Consider the following 19,960-nt stretch of genomic DNA (forward strand, 5'->3'; position numbering starts at 1 on the left):
AAAAAATTTCTAGAAACAAATGACAATGAAACCACAACAACTCAAAATCTATGGGATGCAACAAAAGCAGTCCTACGAGGGAAGTTTTTATAGCAACACAATCCTACCTCAAGAAACAAGAAAAACATCGAATAGACAACCTAACTTTACTAAAACAACTAGAAAAAGAAGAACAGAAAACCCCAAAAATTAATAGAAGGAAAGAAATCATAAAGATCCAAGCAGAAATAAATGAAAAAGAAATGAAAGAAACAATAGTAAAGATTAATAAAACTAAAAGCTGGTTCTTTGAGAAGATAAACAAAATTGACAAACCTTTAGCCAGACTCATCAAGAAAAAAAGAAAAGAATCAAATCAAGAAAATTAGAAATAAAAAAGGAGAGGTTACAACAGACAATGCAGAGATACAAAGGGTTATAAGAGAGTATTATGAAAAGTTATATAGCAATAAAATAGATAATCTGGAAGAAATGGACAGATTCTTGGAAAAGTTCAGTCTTCCATGACTGAACCAGGATGAAACAGAAATTAGGAACAACCCAATTACAAGCACTGAAATTGAAGCTGTGATCAAAAATCTCCCAAGAAACAAAAGCCCAGGACCAAATGGCTTCACAGGAGAATTCTATCAAACATTTAGAGAAGAGCTAATGCCTATCCTTCCAAAATTCTTTCAAAAAATTGCAGAAGAAGGAACACTTGTAAACTCATTCTATGAGGCCACCATCACCCTGACACCAAAACTAGACAAAGAACACACACACAAAAAGAAAACTACAGGCCAATATCACTGATGAACATAGGCGCAAAAATCCTTAACAAAATTTTAGCAAACAGAATTCAGCAACACATCAAAAAACTCATACACCATGATCAAGTTGGGTTTATTCCAGGAATGCAAGGATGCTTCAATACATGCAAATCAATCAATATGATACACCATATTAACAAATTGAAAGATAAAAACCATATGATCATCTCAATAGATGCAGAAAAAGCCTTTGAAAAAATTCAGCACCCATTTATGAATAAAACTCTTAAAAAAAAAGGGCATAGAAGGAACCTACCTCAACACAGTAAAGGCCATATATGATAAGACGACACCAAACATTATTCTCAATGGTGAACAACTGAAAGCATCCCCCCGAAGATCAGGAACAAGACAAAGGTGTCCACTTTTACCACTATTATTCAACATAGTTCTGAAAGTCCTAGCTACAGCAATCAGAGAAGAAAAGTAAAAGGAATCCAGACCAGACAAGAAGTAAAGCTCTCACTGTTTGCAGATGACATGATGCTGTACATAGAAAACCTTAAAGATAATATCAGAAAATTACTAGAACTAAACAGTGAATTTAGCAAAGTTGCAGGATACAAAATCAATACACAGAAATCACTGGCATTTCTACATACAATCAATGAAAAAGCAGAAAGAGAAATTACGGAGTCAATCCCATTTACCAATGCAACAAAAAGAATTAAATATCTAGGAATAAACTTACCTAAGGAGACAAAAGAACTGTACACAGAAAATTATAAGACATTAATGAAAGAAATCAAAGATGACATAAATAGACAGATATTCCATGTTCCTGGGTAGGAAAAGTCAATATTGTGAAAATGACCATACTACCAAATGCAATCTACAGATTCAATGAGATCCCTATCAAATTACAAATGGCATTTTTCACAGAACTAGAACAAAAAATTTCACAATTCATATGGAAACACAAAAGACCCCAAATAGCCAAAGCAGTCTTGAGAAAGAAGAATGGAGCGGGAGGAATCAAGCTTCCTGACTTCAGCTTATACTACAAAGCTACAATCATCAAAACAGTATGGTACTGGCACAAAAACAGAAATATAGACCAATGGAACAAGACAGAAAGCCCGGAAATAAACCCATGCCCCTATGGGTACCTTATTTTTGACAAAGGAGGCAAGGATATACAATGGGACAAAGACAGCCTCTTCAATAAATGGTGCTGAGAAAACTGGACAACTACATGTAAAAGAATGAAATTAGAACACTTCCTAACACCATACACAAAGATAAACTCCAAATGGATTAAAGACCTACATGTAAGACCAGAAATTATAAAACTCTTAGAGGAAAACATAGGCAGAATACTCGATGACATAAGTCAAAGCAAGATCCTCTATAACCCACCTCCTAGAGTAACAGAAATAAAAACAAAGTAAACAAGTGGGACCTGATTAAACTTAAAGCATTTGAACAGCAAAGGAAACTATAAGTAAGGTGAAAAGACAACCCTCAAAATGGTAGAAAATAATAGCAAATGAAACAACTGACAAAGAATTAATTTCCAAAATATACAAACAGCTCATTTCAATGCCAGAAAAACAAACAACCCAATCAAAAAGTGGTAAAAAGACCGAAACAGACATTTCTCCAAAGAACACATACAGATGGCTAACAAACACATGAAAAGAGGCTCAACATTGCTCATTATTAGAGAAATGCAAATCAAAACCACAATGAGATATCACCTAACACCAGTCAAAATGGCCATCATCAAAAAGTCTACAAACAGTAAATGCTGGAGAGGGTGTAGAGAAAAGGGAATGCTCTTGCACTGTTGATAGGAATGTGAATCAATACAGCCACTTTGGAAGACAGTATGGATATTCCTTTAAAAACTAGGAATAAAATGACCACCATATGACCCAGCAATCTCACTCCTAGTCATATACCCTGAGGAAACTAAAATTGAAAAAGACACATATATCCCATCGTTCTTTGCAGCACTATTTACAATAGCTAGAACATGGAAGCAACCTAGATGTCCATTGACAGAAGAATGGATGAAGAAGTAGGGGTACATGTACATAATGGAATATTATTCAGCCATAAAAAGGAATTGAGTCACTTCTGATGAGGTGGATGAACCCAGAACCTATTACACAGAGTGAAGTGAGTCAGAAAGAGAAATATCATATTCTAATGTACATATACAGAATCTAGAAAAATGGTACTGAAGAATTTATTTACAGGGCATGAATGGAGAAACAGACATAGAGTATAGACTTATGGACATGGGGAGAGGGGAGAAGAGGGTGAGATGTATGGAAGGACATGTATACATGTTACATGTATGTAACATGGAAACTTACATTACCAAATGTAAAATAGATAGCCAACGAATTTGTTGGGAATTTGTTGTTTGGCTCAGGAAATTCAAATAGGGGCTCTGTATCAACCTAGAGGGGTGGGATGGGGAAGGAGATGGGAGGGAGTTTCAAAAGGGAGGGGATATATGTATGCCTATGGCTGATTTGTGTTGAGGTTTGACAGAAAACAACAAAATTCTCTAAAGCAATTATCCTTCAATAAAAACTAAATTAAAAATAAATAACTTGAATAGTAAGCCTAAGCTTTCATCATGCAAACAAAAAAGATGCATGTTTAAACATTTAGTTTTGATTTACTTCTTAGATATTTAATATATTCAGCAATTCACTAATAACAAATAGATTTTCTTAAAAAAAGAAATAGATTAAAGAAAAATAGTGTTTAGAAATGTATTTACACATATATGAGAACCATAAATATGAGATGTCATTAGAAGTTGATGAAATAGCAAGTATTAATCCCCAAATGATACTGGGGTAGTTGGCTATCTGTGTTGGGGGGAGAAAAGACAAAAATAAATATTTAAAATTTATGAAATTAGAAGATGTAAAGCTATAAAAGTAAAAGCAAAACTCAAACTATTAGAAGGTAACATAAAAGTATCTCATGACTTCAGGGTAGGGGACGATTTACTGAATCAAAACACAAGAAGTACATGCAAAAGAAGAGATTAATAAGACTGAGCACTTTAAAAAATTAAAGCACACATTCAACAAAAGCCAGCATACTTGAAGTGGCAAGACAAGCTTTCAAGTAGGGAGATGGGATTTGTCAAGAAGGTGAAGTAACAAGTTTTCAAATGTTTGGGATGATGCCAGCTTCAGGGGAGCTCTGGTTCCTAGGAAGGGCAGGATAGAGCAAAGAGGTTTCAGGGTTTTAGAGAGATGCAGTAAATTTTGCAGCTATTAAATCTGGATCATGGATATGCCTGGGCATCTATTTTCTCATTTTTGCATATTTTGAATATTTCATAATAGAAAAATCTATGTCTACCCTTGCATGTGGACACACTCTCTTGTTAACTTCTGCTTCTGTGAACATAAGCATGAAAAGAAACTGAAACTCAATCCTTAAGTCCTGGTTCAGAGTAGTGAGCAGTTTCCCATACATTTCTAGTACCTGGCATACAGCAGGTGCTCATAAATGCTTATTGAATTGACATAGTTTCTGCAATTCCCAAGATTCCCTGCCTTGTCTCTCAATTTGAGGACTTCCAACATTCCCTGTACTTACCCATTCCACCCAAGACTCATCAGACTGGACTAGAAATATTCAGTTAATATCTAATTAGCTCTGTGAGGGCAAGAAGAGCATCCCATGAGATAGCACAGCACCTGATACTTATTAACTAAAATAACAATGAAAGGCCCATCCATTCTTCACAATCGGTAGCTACCCAGATCAGCCCATTCTCAATACTCCAGAGACAAAGTGTGAATCAGGATCCCTTGCCTCTTCCCTTCTAGAGAATTATACCAGGCCTGCTCCCCCTTCTGCCACTCTCTGAACTCTGCCCAACTGAGGACCACCTTTGCAAACTTGTATTGGGTTATCCTCTGACTTTGGTGACCTCGCTCTATACCTACCTCTTCAGCTGTTCCTCTCAGAGGCACCTGGAATCTTTTCCATCCTCCTGCTTTTGGCCACCCAGGTAGAATCACTAGGCTTGAGGGTAAGTTTGTGCTTGGGTTGGTTTTAGTATTGGGCCACCTGGGTTTGGCAACCTGCCTATAAGGAAACTATCACAGAGTCCCTTGACTGAGAAGGTTCTACACACAGGACACTGAGAAAGTACTCAGAATCCCTGGATCTATCCTGAATGGCCAGTTTCTAGCCCACAGGGAAATGGTCTAGTGGCCAGTAATGACTTTGGGGCTGCTTGATCTGGTTCCCAGGGGCTGGCCCCACCTTGGACAGGGACAGTCTCATGGTAGTCACACAGTAACCAGAAGTCAGGGCTTAACAGTGACTGCCAGTGCTAAACCCCCTGTGCTAGGCTCTCTCTTTACAAATGGATTACATTGAGTTCTTGTTTGGTTGTCTTTCCAGTAGCTGAGGCTCAGACACTCCCATCTCCTGGTACTTAACATTCCTACCCAGGCAGCACTACTGCTATATATCACTTACACTCCCTGCTGACATTTTATAGGGATTTTAAAGCAGCAGGTGTGTGAGATAGAAGCCATTGTCAATCATTGTGTTAAAAATGCTCCGTCCTTTCAAACGCCTAATCAGTAAGTTTGATGGATTGCAGCTGGTTGCAAACAAGCCAGGGTTTGAAGCTTTCAAGGCAAATAACACCAGCCTACTTTGGGAAAGGAGAGGGTGAAGGCTTGGGAAATGGGCAACTGAGAAGCCCAGGCCAGGCCAAGGCACTGCGTGCGTGCATGCGTGCTCATTTGTGTCCAATTCTTTGCGACCCCATGGACTGTAGCCCACTAGGCTCCACTATCTATGGAATTTTCCAGGCAAGAATACTGGAGTGGGTTGCCATTTCCTTCTCCAAGGGATCTACATGACCCAAGGATCGAAACTGTGTCCACTGTATTGGACTCTGGATCATGATAAAAGTAGTGGAAGTGTTTATCCACCAAAAGGAAGTCAGCATAAGTAATGTGCATGGTCTTGCTCCATACTGTTGCTCTTTGCATGGTATTTATCCATGCCAAAGGTTATATTTTGAAGAAAGCATCCTTAAGCATTGATGTGTATGTGTGTGTGTTAGTCGCTCAGTCGTGTCCGACTCTTTGCGACCCCATGGACTGTAGCCTGCCAGGCTCCTCTGTCCATGGAATTCTCCAGGCAAGAATACTGGAGTGGGTTGCCATCAGTGCTTCTCCATAAGCACTGATAGATGTCCTATTTAGATAACCTGAAGGAGTACCCTCTCAGGGTCTGGTCTCTTTCAAGAGGAGTATTAAATGGGAGACAGGTAACTGACCCATTTCATATAAGGGTCTAGATAGGCTGTGAGATTGCATCTTAATTGTGCGTTGACTGAGTTCATTCACCTTATATCAGAAAACCCCTTCCCTTTACTGTAAAGATTTTAGGGATATTCCCATAAGCAATGCCTGGGGAAATAAGTCCTTGGCTCTTCAGCAATGGCAATAACCCACATAATACTCAAGCCTCCAAGGTGGCTCAGTGGTAAAGAATCTGCCTGCCAATGCAGGAATCACAGGAGAGGCAGGTTCGATCCCTGGGTTAGGAAGATCTCCTGGAAAAGGAAATGGCAACCCACTGCAGTATTCTTGCCTGAATAATCCCATGGACAAAGGAGAATGGTGGGCTACAGCACATGGTGTCGCAAAGAATCAGACACAACTGAGCACGCAACACTCACTGTTGAACCTCAATGACTAACATAGTCTATCTTTTATAAGTGCTCTCCAAGTATACTATAAATGTCCCTTTCTGATCCAGACTGTAGTTCCAAATTCTACCTATTTCTAGATTCTTCCATTTTACTGAATCAGGGTACCACACTATAAGTCAAGTAAAGGAGAAGTGGGATGTGTGTGGCTTTGGACCTTTGTAACCATCAGAGGATGTTTGCATGCTACTTCATGAGACCCACTTAATAAACTTGAGTCCTTGTAATCCTAGTTCTGGGTTTGCCTCTCAGACATTGGCTCTACATTCTGTCCCTTCTTGGACTTCCTGTCTCCTCTGTCAACTGCTCCTGACCTCTGTCCACTCAGCACTTTCTGTGCATGCTTGTTGGTGACCTGCCTATGAACCCACTGTCTGACCTCAAGTGCATCTTTGAACAGGGCTCTGGAGAACTTGTTTTTGAGTCTTTTATCCCCACTCAGTTAATAGCCTCTGGAAGGTAAAGTCATGCTTTACCTGCAGTAACTCAGTACAAGGTAGGTTGTCTCATTAAATCTCTGCATTATCAGTCCTCTAACCTCTACTGTAACATTTAGCATATAGGATCCAATGTAAGCGAGTTAATTGACTAGTACGAGAGCAAGTTTACTTATCTTTAAGAAACTGCATTTAAAAATACCACAAAGGGAGTGTATACAAAGGACAAGAGGAAGGGGCAGCCAAGATACAAATAGCCATGATATTAGGGGATAGGAAGAGGTTAATCCTCACATGGTGATCCAAGAGATCTTGCTTAGAACTGATGATATTTATAAAGTACTAGGAAGACTGGTCAATTTTCCACTAATAAAAGAGGAGCTAATGCTGAAAAGACAGGTAGAACATAAGCTCCGGGGAACTTTGTCATTGACATTGCCAATGTAAGGATGGGGTTGAAAGAAGACAGCTCCGCAGGATACAGGACATAGACCTCTGGTCTTTTTCCCCATCCTCTATTTAAATACCTCTTTCACTCCTTCTTCTCTGCCAACTGGGTGAAATCTAGGGCAATTCTTTTGACCCTACTGCTCACTCTTTTTCAACTCGGTAATGAAAATACACAACCCCAGGTAATGGCCCAAAATTCCAAATTTCATTTTCGTTTAAGCAACTTTCCTCTTGCAGATTTGGGAGGTGAGCATTGTTTTCTGTCTGGTCTCCTATTTCTCTGTTACTCCCCAGCTGGCTAGCCCAGGGTGTAAGGAGGTGTGGGTAGAGACACAGAAGGGAGGAGAGAGAAGAAAAGATGCTCCTAGATTGATACTATTGTGACCGCCCACTGGTGCCCTTGGGATTGGTAAATGTTCAAAACTGGCTTTTTTCTCTTATGGTCTACTTTTGTGGACCCTTCAGTGATTACCTTTGGGAACATTTGACTAAACTTCTTTTAATAGGAAGTATGAGTTACCTATTACCACATAGATATACATAAAATACCCTAAAACTTAGCACCTTCAAACAATAAACATTTATTATTTGGTTAATATTATTTGGCACATGGTTCCTGGGCTCAGGAACCCAGGACCAGCTTAGCTAGGCGGTTCTGGCTCAGGGTAATTCAGGAGGCTGTAGTCAAGCAGTTGGCCTGGAAAGAAGTCATCCAATGGCTTGGCTAACTGCTAAAGGCTTGAAAACTGCTTCCAAAATGGCTTAATTAACATGGTTGTTGGCTTGAGGCTTCAGTTCCTTGCTATGAGATACTCCCCTTAGAGCTGTTCCAGTATCCCTATAACATGGCATGGCGGTGTCTTATAACACCTTCCTCTACCCCAGCATGAAGTCCCGAGCTGTGTTAGGACACCAGGGAAGTGCATCTTGCCCCCAAAGTGGCCACTTCTCTGCTCCACCACTAGGAAAATAGCAAAACCTCTTGTCCATAAGACTCTTCAGGTATGGGTCAGACACAAGGTCCCAGAGCACCCACATCTCTCAGATGGACTCTCTGCAGCCTCCTCATTAAACATGGGATGAGGAAGCATCTACAGAGGAGGCCGAGCAGGGAAAATGCCATTGCATCATAAAACCTTTCTTCTTGGTGCACTGCATACCTCAAGGGTATAGAAGCAGTTGTGGGCAGGAAAGCTCCAATAAAAATTAAGACATATTTTTACCAGCTCAGTTGAATAGGAACTCAAACAAAATTAGTTGCTCTATGGAAAATAAAAAGAGACAATGATATATTGTTTTGCATACCTGAGTGTTTAAAATGCTTCATACTCAGGACAGAAAACTACTTATGAGAAATGTGAAAGCATATAGTGACAGATATATTTAAGCCTATACATTAATCTCATGAAATTGAATGTGATCTTCACCATAAACTTAGTGTTGGTTTATCTCTGATTCACCTGGAGGGAAATGAGGATCAGAATAAGAAAGGGACTTGTCCAAGTAATACAGTTATTGAGTACCTCATTTGGAGTTAAAACACAATCTCTCTACAAAACTCATTTTTCCCCATTTTGCTCCCTCTCCTCCATCACATGATCAATGAACCTCTCTGGGACCCAGTTTCCTTTTATTGACATGCCTATTCATCTAATATTGAGCACTCACCATGTGCAAGGCTCTATGTTGAGAGTGAGGGCATGTAATTACATGTGAATATTGTGAAGTTCCTGCTCACAAAGGAGCTTGAATACACAGGGTACATATTCCTAAATACAAAGTGTTTTTAAGGTTATGAAGGAAGGATAGAGTTGGGGTGCAAGGAGATAGTGGGGAGGTGATATACTTAATGTGAGCACAGACTGCTGAGTTAGCACCACAGTCTCCAGACTGGACTTGGAACCACTTCGAAAGTTTTTCCTAGTTACAGAAAAGGTCATCCTGGGTGTGGGAGTCAGCACAGGCTGTGCTGGAAAGTTATTTTTGAATATGCATCCTGCAGTGCAGGGAGAGCTAATCCTACAGTGCCACTTCCAGTTAGGGGAGGACACCTTGAGAAACTCCTTTGTCTAACTAATTTTGAAGTTCTTTCACTCTTTTCCAGTGTTATCTTCTGCTCTTCCCTTCCTTGAACTCTAATTTTCAGGCCAATCCAATTTTATGCATCTCCATGACAGAATCTTTAATGTATCTTTCTTCCATGCTTTCCTCTTCTGCTAAAACCAACCCGTCCTTTTCCCTGGAAGAGATGATGACGACTACTTGCTGGGATTCCTGTATTCAGAGGAGAAAGTAAGGGTTGCAGTGGGGGTAGGGGGCGGGAATGGGATGGAGAAGGAGGGAGGGGATGCAATCCTTAATTCAAAATACAGAGGCCTGAATTCAGTCTCCTACAGTAAGGCTAATAGGCTACATGACTTTCAAACTGAAAGACCTTACCTCTCTCTGGACCTCAGTTTCCTCATCTGTGAAATATAAAATGAAGCTTGCCTATCTGGCAGGACAGCTGCAAGACTCAAGATAATTTTTGTAAAATGCTTTGCAAATTGTGAAGCAATCCTTTATGCATGTGTTTGCTTATGCAAACGTAAGGGATTGTCATTAGTATTCAGGATCTTCCCAGCTGATGTGTTTTTGCAAGAGTTTGGCTAGAATCATGATTAAGATATGTCCCAGCTGAGTAGCTTCTTCCACTGCAGCTTCATCCAATAGCCACAAAGGGGATAAAATAGGTCTTTTGTGATTATTTTCACATAGTTGGAAATATTTCAAAGCAAAGTGAGCTCTGCTTTATTTGCATTAAATCTAGGTCCATCAGTGCCAAAGAAGTACCATAAACTTATGATTCCAAAGTTAATAGCTTAAAGTAAAAGATAAATGTCCTATAATTTTTATTTTTTAAGATTCAGGATTTGCAAAGAATTCATATATCACTGACAATACTGATGAGTCACATTTGAAAGGAGAATTGAAGAAGCAATTCTGGTTAAACAGGAAATTCTTCCAGGCTGATAATGAAATGTAAAACTTTCTCCTTGGCTGTCAGAAAGGTACAACTTGGATTTATTGATTGATTACTTCACTGGATCTATGAACAAACACAGACTAGAAAGAAAAAAACATAATAATCCAAAACTTGAAGGAGAGTACTCCTACCTAAAAGATACTGGAAAAAGGAGTAGGTTGGGGAAGAATAGGATGAATTCACTTTGGAACATATTAGTTTCCAACTGCCTTTGAGAGTACGCACGTGTACATGCTCAGTTGTGTCTCAGTCTCTGCGACCCCATGGACTGTAGCCCACCAGGCTCTCCTGTCTACGGGATTTCCCAGGCAAGAATACTGGAGTTGGTTGCCATTTCCTTCTCCAGGGGATCTTCCTGATCCAGGGATGGAACCCTAGTCTCCTGCATCTCCTGCATTGCAGGCAGATGCTTTACTGCTGAGCCATGAGAATAGGGGTGGTGGATTTTGGAGATGCAAAGCTAAAACTCAAAAGTGATGAGTTGAGCTGAGATTTTCAAGTATTGGCAAATAGCTGTTGAAACTGGGAGGAGAGATGGTGAGAGGGGCAGCCAGAAATGTGGTAAGAAATTCAAGTGAATGTGGTATTAGAGTCAGGGTAAGTGTAAAGCAAGACAGAGGGTGAGTAGTCAGAAGTGAGAGAGGCTGTTGAGAGAGAGTCTCTCTCATTTTATGAGAGAGTCTCATAAAATGAGAACTATTGAAACTGGTTCACTGGATTTAGCAACCTACAGGTGACTCAAGAAAGAGCCACTTTGGTAGAATTACAGGGCAGAACCAGTCTGGAACAATATGAAGAGAGAATGAAACATGAAGTGGAGACAGAGTAGTCAAGTTTTTCAAATGTCTGCAATTAAAGGAAGGAGAGGAAGGCAGCAACACCTGGAGGGGATGTGAGCTCCTGAGTCTTTTGATGAAATTGGCAGAGATTGGGGCATGCTTGATTATTGACAGAAGCAGCCCAGGTGAGAGGGAGAAGTTAAAGACACAGGGGAAAGAGGCACACAATTTCTAAAAAGACAGAAAAACATTTTACCAAAGCACAGATCAGGGTCACTGTTCCATCTGATGGTGGAAGGAAGCTACCTGGTGAGGATGATACCTGACCCAACCCATTCAGAGGATGGGTGAATGTATCCGGGCAGGAGAACAGATGAAGAAAAGTAGAACTCACCCAGTGCTCATTTCAGTTTTACCACTGGGGCCTCTCAAATTGCTTGGATTGAGTGGAAGAAAGTGCTCTTGAGTAACATTTCATGGAGCTGTAATTTTTCTAAACTCATTTTTATAAATAAAATGTGGGTTTGCTTATACAAGGCTTATATTGTGTGTCTCCACCCAAGGTATATTTCTCATCTGGGTTATTTCCTTTAGAAAATGTGCAGCCAATGATAGTGAGTCTTAACTCCCAAGCGTCTGCAACTATTTATATAATGCAATGGGTTGCCTGACTCCCTATCACATTTCCTATGTTTTTCGTAAGTGAATAATTTTCTTATAATCATGATGCTGCCTAATTAGAATCTGTCCATCTCAGCTGAAAGGAAGAACTTGGCCTTTTAGGTGGTCAGGACTGAACTCACTTGATGAAAGACGTATTTTTTCAGTGGTGAGAGTTTCGGGGGTAGGTCTGGATTGGGAAGGAGGTTTTAAAGAGGCAGAGTATTTTGTGAGAGGCACTATCCACAAGGAAAAAATAAGCTATTAAAGATAAAAAAAATGCTTATTTTTTCAAAGCTAATTCTGTGTACTAACCAAAAGACCATCACCAAGAAAAAGAAATGCAAAAAAGCAAAATGGTTGTCTGATGAGACCTTACAAATAGCTGTGGAAAGAAGAGAAGCAAAAAACAAAGGAGAAAAGGAAAGAGACACCCATTTGAATGCAGAGTTCCAAAGAATAGAAAGGAGAGATAAGAAAGCCTTCCTAAGTGATCAATGCACAACAGGATAGGAAAGACTAGAGATCTCTTCAAGAAAGTTAGAGATACCAAGGGAACATTTCATGCAAAGAAGGGCTCAATAAAGGACAGAAATGGTATGGACCTAACAGAAGCAGAAGATATTAAGAAGAGGTGGCAAGAATACACAGAAGAACAGTACAAAAAAGATCTTCACAACTGAGATAACCACGATGATGTGATCACTCACCTAGAGACAGACATCCTGGAATGTGAAGTCAAGTGGGCCTTAGGAAACATCACTACGAACAAATCTAAGGGAGGTGATGGAATTCCAGTTGAGCTATTTCAAATCCTAAAAGATGATGCTGTGAAGTGCTGCACTCGATATGCCAGCAAATCTGGAAAACTCAGCAGTGGCCACAGGACTGGAAAAGGTCAGTTTTCATTCCAATCCCAAAGAAAGGCAATGTCAAAGAATTCTCAAACTACTGCACAATTGCACTCATCTCACACGCTAGTAAAGTAATGGTCAAAATTCTCCAAGCCAGGCTTCAACAATACATGAACCATGAACTTCCAGATGTTCAAGCTGGTTTTAGAAAAGGAAGTGGAACCAGAGATCAAATTGCCAACATCCACTGGATCATTGAAAAAGCAAGAGAGTTCCAGAAAAACATCTATTTCTGCTTTATTGACTATGCCAATGCCTTTGACTGTGTGGATCACAATAAACTGTGGAAAATTCTGAAGGAGATGGGCACACCAGACCACCTGGCCTGCCTCTTGAGAAACCTGTATGCAGGTCAGGAAGCAATAGTTAGAACTGGACATGGAACAACAGACTGGTTCCAAATAGGAAAAGGAGTACGTCAAGGCTGTATATTGTCACCGTGCTTATTTAACTTATATGCAGAGTACATCATGAGAAACGCTGGGCTGGAAGAAGCACAAGCTGGAATCAAGATTGCTGGGAGAAACATCAATAACCTCAGATATGCAGATGACACCACCCTTGTGGCAGAAAGTGAAGAACTAAAGAGCCTCTTGATGAAAGTGAAAGAGGAGAGTGAAAAAGTTGGCTTAAAGCTCAACATTCAAAAAACTAAGATCATGGCATCTGGTCCCATCACTTCATGGCAGATAGATGGGGAAACAGAGGAAACAGTGGCTGACTTTATTTTTGGCTCCAAAATCACTGCAGATGGTGATTGCAGCCATGAAATTAAAAGACACCTACTCCTTGGGGAAAAAGTTATGACCAACCTAGACAGCATATTAAAAATCAGAGACATTACTTTGTCAACAAAGGTGCGTCTAGTCAAGGCTACTGTTTTTCCAGTAGTTATGTATGGATGTGAGAGTTGGACTATAAAGAAAGCTGAGTGCTGAAGAATTGATGCTTTTGAACTGTGGTGTTGGAGAAGACTCTTGAGAGTCCCTTGGACTGCAAGGAGATCCAACCAGTCCATTCTAAAGAAGATCAGTCCTGGATGTTCATTGGAAGGACTGATGTTGAAGCTGAAACTCCAATACTTTGGCCATCTGATGCAAAGAGCTGATTCATTTGAAAAGACCCTGATGCTGGGAAAGATTGAGAGCAGGAGGAGTAGGGGCCGACAGAGGATGAGATGGTGGGATGGCATCACTGACTCAAGGGACATGAGTTTGGGTAAACTCTGGGAGTTGGTGACAGACAGGGAGACCTGGAGTGCTGTAGTTCACGGGGTTGCAAATAGTCGGACACAACTGAGTGACTGAACTGAACTGAACCAAACCAAAATACATGGGAAGTAATTTAATTCAAAAGTAAGTACATGGAATGATATTCAAACTCTCTAATAACCTAAGAAAAGCTCATTAAATTGAAGTAATATTTTCACTATTCAATTAGCAATAATTTCTTTTAAAATACTAGTAAAGCTAGTGAATATATGGTGGAAGCAATACCTTCACCCATTCCTAGCATTGGGGTAAATTAAGATAAATCTTTGGGAAAATGATAGAACCATAAAACAAGAGATATAAAAATGTTTATATATCTTTATCCAGAAATTCTCCTTCAGCAAATTTATCTTAAAAAGAAATAAGGTACAAATTTTATCTCACAAACTCAGGGTGAAATAATTCTGATTTTTTTATGATGTGATGATGATGTGAAGTTGCTCAGTCATGTCCGACTCTTTACCACTCCATGGACTGTAGCCTACCAGGCCCCTCCATCCATGGGATTTTCCAGGCAAGAGTACTGGAGTGGGTTGCATTTCCTTCTCCAGAGGATCTTCCCAACCCAGGGATTGAACCCAGGTCTCTCGCATTACAGGCAGACGCTTTACCGAGCCACCAGGGAAGCAAGTTGGTTTTTTTTTATAACTCAACTCAATTTCTGACTCTGAAATCCATTTATTTGATTATCCTGGAAAGTTTAATCTCAATTATCAGGTTTTCCTGAATACAGGATTGCATCAGGATTCCAGGATCATTTATAGTTCTGAAGCTTCTTGAGCTTGGGATGAAGTTGGCCTTCAAAAGTGAAAAATCACCCCACCCTTAAGGTGCCTTGGAGCTCAGCCTCTCTATTGCTTCTGCATCACATGTAAGGCAAAGGGATCACTGATAAAGAGGAGAAGAATTTTGTAAAAGGCTGTGCTTTTAGCCCAAACCCAAGCCCCCTCTATACTGTTTGGATGAGAGGTGGGGACACAGAAAAAAATTAAGATCTCGAAATATTACCTTGATATACATGCATGAAGATTGCTATGATAGAAAGAAATGGTGAAGGAAACAAAATATTATCCAACAATGGGACATGATCATGTAATCAGTCTCCAGAGCAGACTTAAAAAAAAATTTCCTGATTTTAATCCTCATAATAATCTTTGATTGACTATCGTGTAATCATTAGAAATAATTCTGAAGACAAGGCATCAACCTGGAGTAATATTATCACTAGTAGTCTCTGGTTATATATAAATATATTTTATATTATCACAAAAACCAAATTCACCAGCAAAAATGAAAATATCTTGTGCATTTAGGTGGTAGGATTTTGTGTGAATTGCTTTTTTAACTAGGATGATGTAATAACATTAAAAAGAAATAGAGAAAAAAATACTTCTTTTCAGATTTGGAATGAAAAATGAAAAAATCCTTGTGGATTTTGCATCAAAGGGGATTATTAAGATCCAGTTCCTAGAATTCAGTGCTATTCCATCAACTGCCATTAAAGAGTTGAGATTACAATCTCTTTTTTTTAACTTTTTTTATTTTTTATTGAAGGATAATTGCTTTACTGAATTTTGCTATTTTCTTTCAAATCTCAACATGAATCAGCCATAGGTATATATGTATACCTATGAGATTACAAAGACAATCTCTTGAGTTAACTTCCTCTGATCCACTAATGATGGCATCACCAACTCAATGAACATGAGGGTGAGCAAACTCTGGGAGATAGTGAAGGACAGGGAAGCTTGGCATGCGGCAGTCCCTGGGATTGCAAAGAGTCAGACACAACTTAGCTTCTGAACAGCAACAACAACAATCCACTGAGACCTCTTCTCTGCTTCTCCAGATACTATGCATCCTTTAAATGCTGGAGAAGTTCAGGATAAGAAAGAATTAGAAAGAAATAGTCATTGAGATCTTTGATAAGTGGTGAGCCACCTGGCCCATATGACAAAGCTTTTATTTCTAAAGAAGGGAAACACACTGGCTGAGCACCTTCTGTGTTCCAGACCTAGGGGCATCATCATATTTAATAGACTTTATTGGTTTCATTTTGCTTGTGTGGAAACTGAGGCCTAAAAAGACTAAGTGAACTGCCAAATGCCATTCATATTTGAATTAGAATCCAGACTTAAGTCTGCCTGAGCCCAGAGTCCCAGTTATTTTCCATGACACTATGTGGCTTCTTCTCAAAGTGACTTCTCATTGGCAAGCCCATTCTGTCTGCCTGAGGCAATATTTTAAAAACACAGAAAACTTCATTAGCAACTTAAATTAGTAGAAATACTAACTAATGCATTGTTCACTGGAAAGCAATAGCACCATAGACTAGCATTTCTCAAAAGCAGAGTTCAAGAATGGTCCCTGATAGAAGGGTTCCTTGGCCAAATAACATGGGCAGAGGCTCTATACTACTGGCCCTTTTTGGAGATTTGTAGTCCACTGAAAGGCTCTGAGTATAGTTAGAAAAAGAAAAAAAAACTTCCTTTTTATCTTTTTTAGTCCAGTGACACCCAGAATTTCATAGTCACAGAAGACTTTTCATGCTAATACTCTTACAGCTCCTGACCCAGTTGCACAAACCTGTCAGAGACCATGGAGGTGGTCTCCAGGGTTAGGCTAAAGGATGCTACTCTCCTGGGGAAGGAGGGTATTCTCTAAGACACTAGGACAGCTGTGCTCACTGAGATGGTCACCCTAGGAAAAAGCAATGTTCTCCTCAATCCTGAGCACAACCAATAAGGCTTTAGCACAGTGAAGGCTCTAGGAAATGTGACTCCACTTTGGCACAGAAAAAGACTGCAGCCTTGGGAACATCAGAAGACAGGCAGCATCATGCCATGGCATAGAGGTCCCCAGCAGTGATGAGAGGTCCTCTGGTGTTTTCCAAGCCACATGCCTCAGTAAAGGCAGTTAGCACAAGAGAGAAAAGCAATGCCTGGCCCAGTAGAGGCACATAATCAATGTTAAATGGAAATATGAAAAGTTTGCTTGAATTTGCTCAAGATCCCACTGGATCACAGGAAAGAGATGGTGAACTCAGAAGAGCTAAACCGAACGACAATTCAATGGAGGGATTTTTTATAGATAGGCTTCCCTGGTCGCTCAGATGATAAATAATCTACCTGCAATGCAGGAGACCCAGGTTTGATCCCTGGGTTGGAAAGATCCACTGGAGAAGGGAACAGTTACCCACTCCAGTATTCTTGCCTGGAGAATTCCATGGACAGAGGAGTCTTGTGGGCTATAGTCTCATGGGGTTTCAAAGAGTTAGACATGATTTAGTGACTAACACATTTTTTTTACAGATACATGGAAAGCGTTAAAGGAATCAACAAAGGATGGAGAGACAACTAGCATTGGCAACTGCAGGAAGCTTTTTCCACCCCTGGGTCTAAGGGAGAAGGGGAGAAAGCAGTATTATTGAAGCTCGGTGGGAACTGGAGCCACAGAAGAGGCCCCATCTGCCAGGGGATGTGAGAGGACAGAAGAGCCAGCCCAACAATAAGACATTTGGGATGGGCTAACAAGCCTGCAGAAGTGGATGGGGAAACAGTTAGCAGAATGTGGATAATTATTATTAACTTACTGACCACAGATGTAGTAGTAAGTTTTTTGTCACCCAAATATTATTGACTGGAGATGTATCCATAGTCACTTATATAACCGATCGCTGGCAGTAGGTGTTAGTTTCTGCAAAAATCCCTTGGTCAATAATGTTTTAAGAGGTCACAATCTATTGGGTTGGCCAAAAAGTTCATTCAGGTTTTTGCGTAAGATGCAACAAACTTTTTGCCCAACCAAATATATTCATAGGCTGGGGAGACGTAGACATAAGAATTACAGCAACAAACTCAGAATCTAAGGAACTCAGAATCTTAGAATTTTAAAATATATATAGTCATGGTTAACTTGGGAAAAAATATATATATTTGGGTGAAACTGGGGCTCTCCTTTCCCTCTCTGTGGCCCACTGCATTTACCTCTGACTCATTTATACAAAGTTTGCTGAGTTAGTTTATGTGTGTTGTCTTCTTTTCAGTTTTCCTCAGATGGGACACTTGAAAACCATGGTGGCAGGTTTTATTTGCTTAAACATTTCCTGTGGATGAGCCCATCCACAGCATCAAGGCTTTTGCCTTAGGTGGAGTGCTTCTACCCCAGCTAAAGAGAAATAGGCTATCAGACCCCACCACGAGCCCAACCCTGATTCCAAGGAACTGTTGTTCTTGGGGCTTGGGTCCCTATGTCCTTCTCAAAAATGTGCTTGGAAACCACCGGGGTGCCTGCATGATGGCCCAGAATGTGTGGAATGCAAGGCCCAGGATTCTGTGGGCCAAAAATGGATGCATACAGTCAGATGTCTCTGAGAGTGGGCCCTGCATAGAGAAAAGATGAAAGATTGACCAAGAGAAGATGATAGCCATGGCCAAAGCCACTACCACCTGTAGGACTAAAGAGACAGTGAAGAGACGCTGCTTCCAGAGTACCATGAAAGCTGGAATGCCAGTAAGTCTGCTGAGTGGGGGCTTGGACCATAAATAGAGAGGATTATCCAGTCATAACCAGATTGATTGAAGCAAGAAAGGCCTTGCTGGAGATGCTACTGAAAGCAGAGAGAGTGGGGGGAAAGATACCCTGGTGCATCTTCTCCTTCTGCCCTCCAGTCTCCCTCCAGTGTCTCCTATAAACTCAAGCTAGTCTGAAGCCAGATGGCAATGGATATTAGAAACTGTATTTCCCTACAACATAGAACAGAATGAAAAAAAGGTATGGGATGGATATAAGATCAAGCAGGCAAATTATTATACCCCATTCTCTATGGATGTTCACCCATCACAGCTCTGTACTGATCTCTTCAGTATAATCAATGACCTTTGTATTGCCAGTTACTATGGTAAATTCTTATTTCTTACCTTAACCTCTGAACAGTGTTTAAACCAGCTGGCCATTTCTTCTTAAGTCATTTTTCAGTTGGTGTCTCTGACATATTCCTTGGCTTCTGGTTTTTCTCCTTTATCATTTGCTACAACTTTTTTGTCCCCTTTTCTAGTTCCTCCTCATTTTTCCATCATCTGTGTTGGAGAGCCTTAAGAGTCTTTCTTTGATTATTTCCTATTTTATATCTAGTTTTATGCTTTAGGTGATCTTATCTGGTCCCATGGACTTAACTACCACTTATCTAGACATTAGTGGTGGTGTTGTGTTAGTTATTCAGTTGTGTCTAACTCTTTGCCACCCCATGGAATGTAGCCCACAATGCTACTCTGTCCATGGAATTCTCTAGGCAAGAATACTGGAGTTGGTTGCCATTCCCTTCTCCAGGGAATATTCCCGACCCAGTGATTGAACCCCTATTTCCTGCACTACAGGCAAATTCTTTACCATCTGAGGCACCAGGGAAGCCCTATCTAGACATTATCACCCTGAAATATTTAAATCCAGATTCATTCCTATTATATCTTATGTACTTCATGTATCCAAATGCCTGTTGGAGGGATCCAGTGGGATACCAATGGGTATCTCAAATACAATGTATCCTAAATTTAGATTTTTTTTCTTCCAGAAATCTGTCCTTTTTCCATTTTCAAAGCTTGGTTCTGCGCTCAGAGTAGATGTGGAATTTATATATACTGTAATGAATACTATGAATACATTGTCCATAATCATTGTGAAGATTTTATAAGTATTTCATTCAGTAAACACAACCAGACAGCCTGGGAGGTGCCCAACTCTGCTCCTGAGTGAGGCACTGAATAAAGAAAAGTGAATCAGACATGGTACCTGACCTCAAGAGAGAGACAGACGCATCGTTTATGCCCTTTTGAGCATAAATTGTGTATATAATCTTACAGCTGCCTTTAAGTTCCCTGACCTCAAGTATATTGTT

At 40.1% G+C, this 19,960-nt stretch overlaps 1 protein-coding gene across 1 annotated transcript in view; it reads right to left on the reverse strand.

Moving 5' to 3' along the window:
* The window catches only part of LOC145504381 (uncharacterized), a 234,473-nt gene extending 215,145 nt beyond the window's left edge, over positions 1-19,328 (reverse strand). Inside the window, exon 1 of the mRNA XM_081484995.1 lies at positions 18,987-19,328. The gene's annotated coding sequence lies outside the window, so the exon portion shown is untranslated. The remainder of the gene's footprint in view (positions 1-18,986) is intronic.
* Positions 19,329-19,960: the final 632 nt, after the last annotated feature.

This window comes from Giraffa tippelskirchi, chromosome 5 (genome assembly GCF_054371585.1).
Source record: "Giraffa tippelskirchi isolate mGirTip1 chromosome 5, T2T-mGirTip1v1.2.pri, whole genome shotgun sequence".
Taxonomy (NCBI): Eukaryota; Metazoa; Chordata; class Mammalia; order Artiodactyla; family Giraffidae; genus Giraffa; species Giraffa tippelskirchi.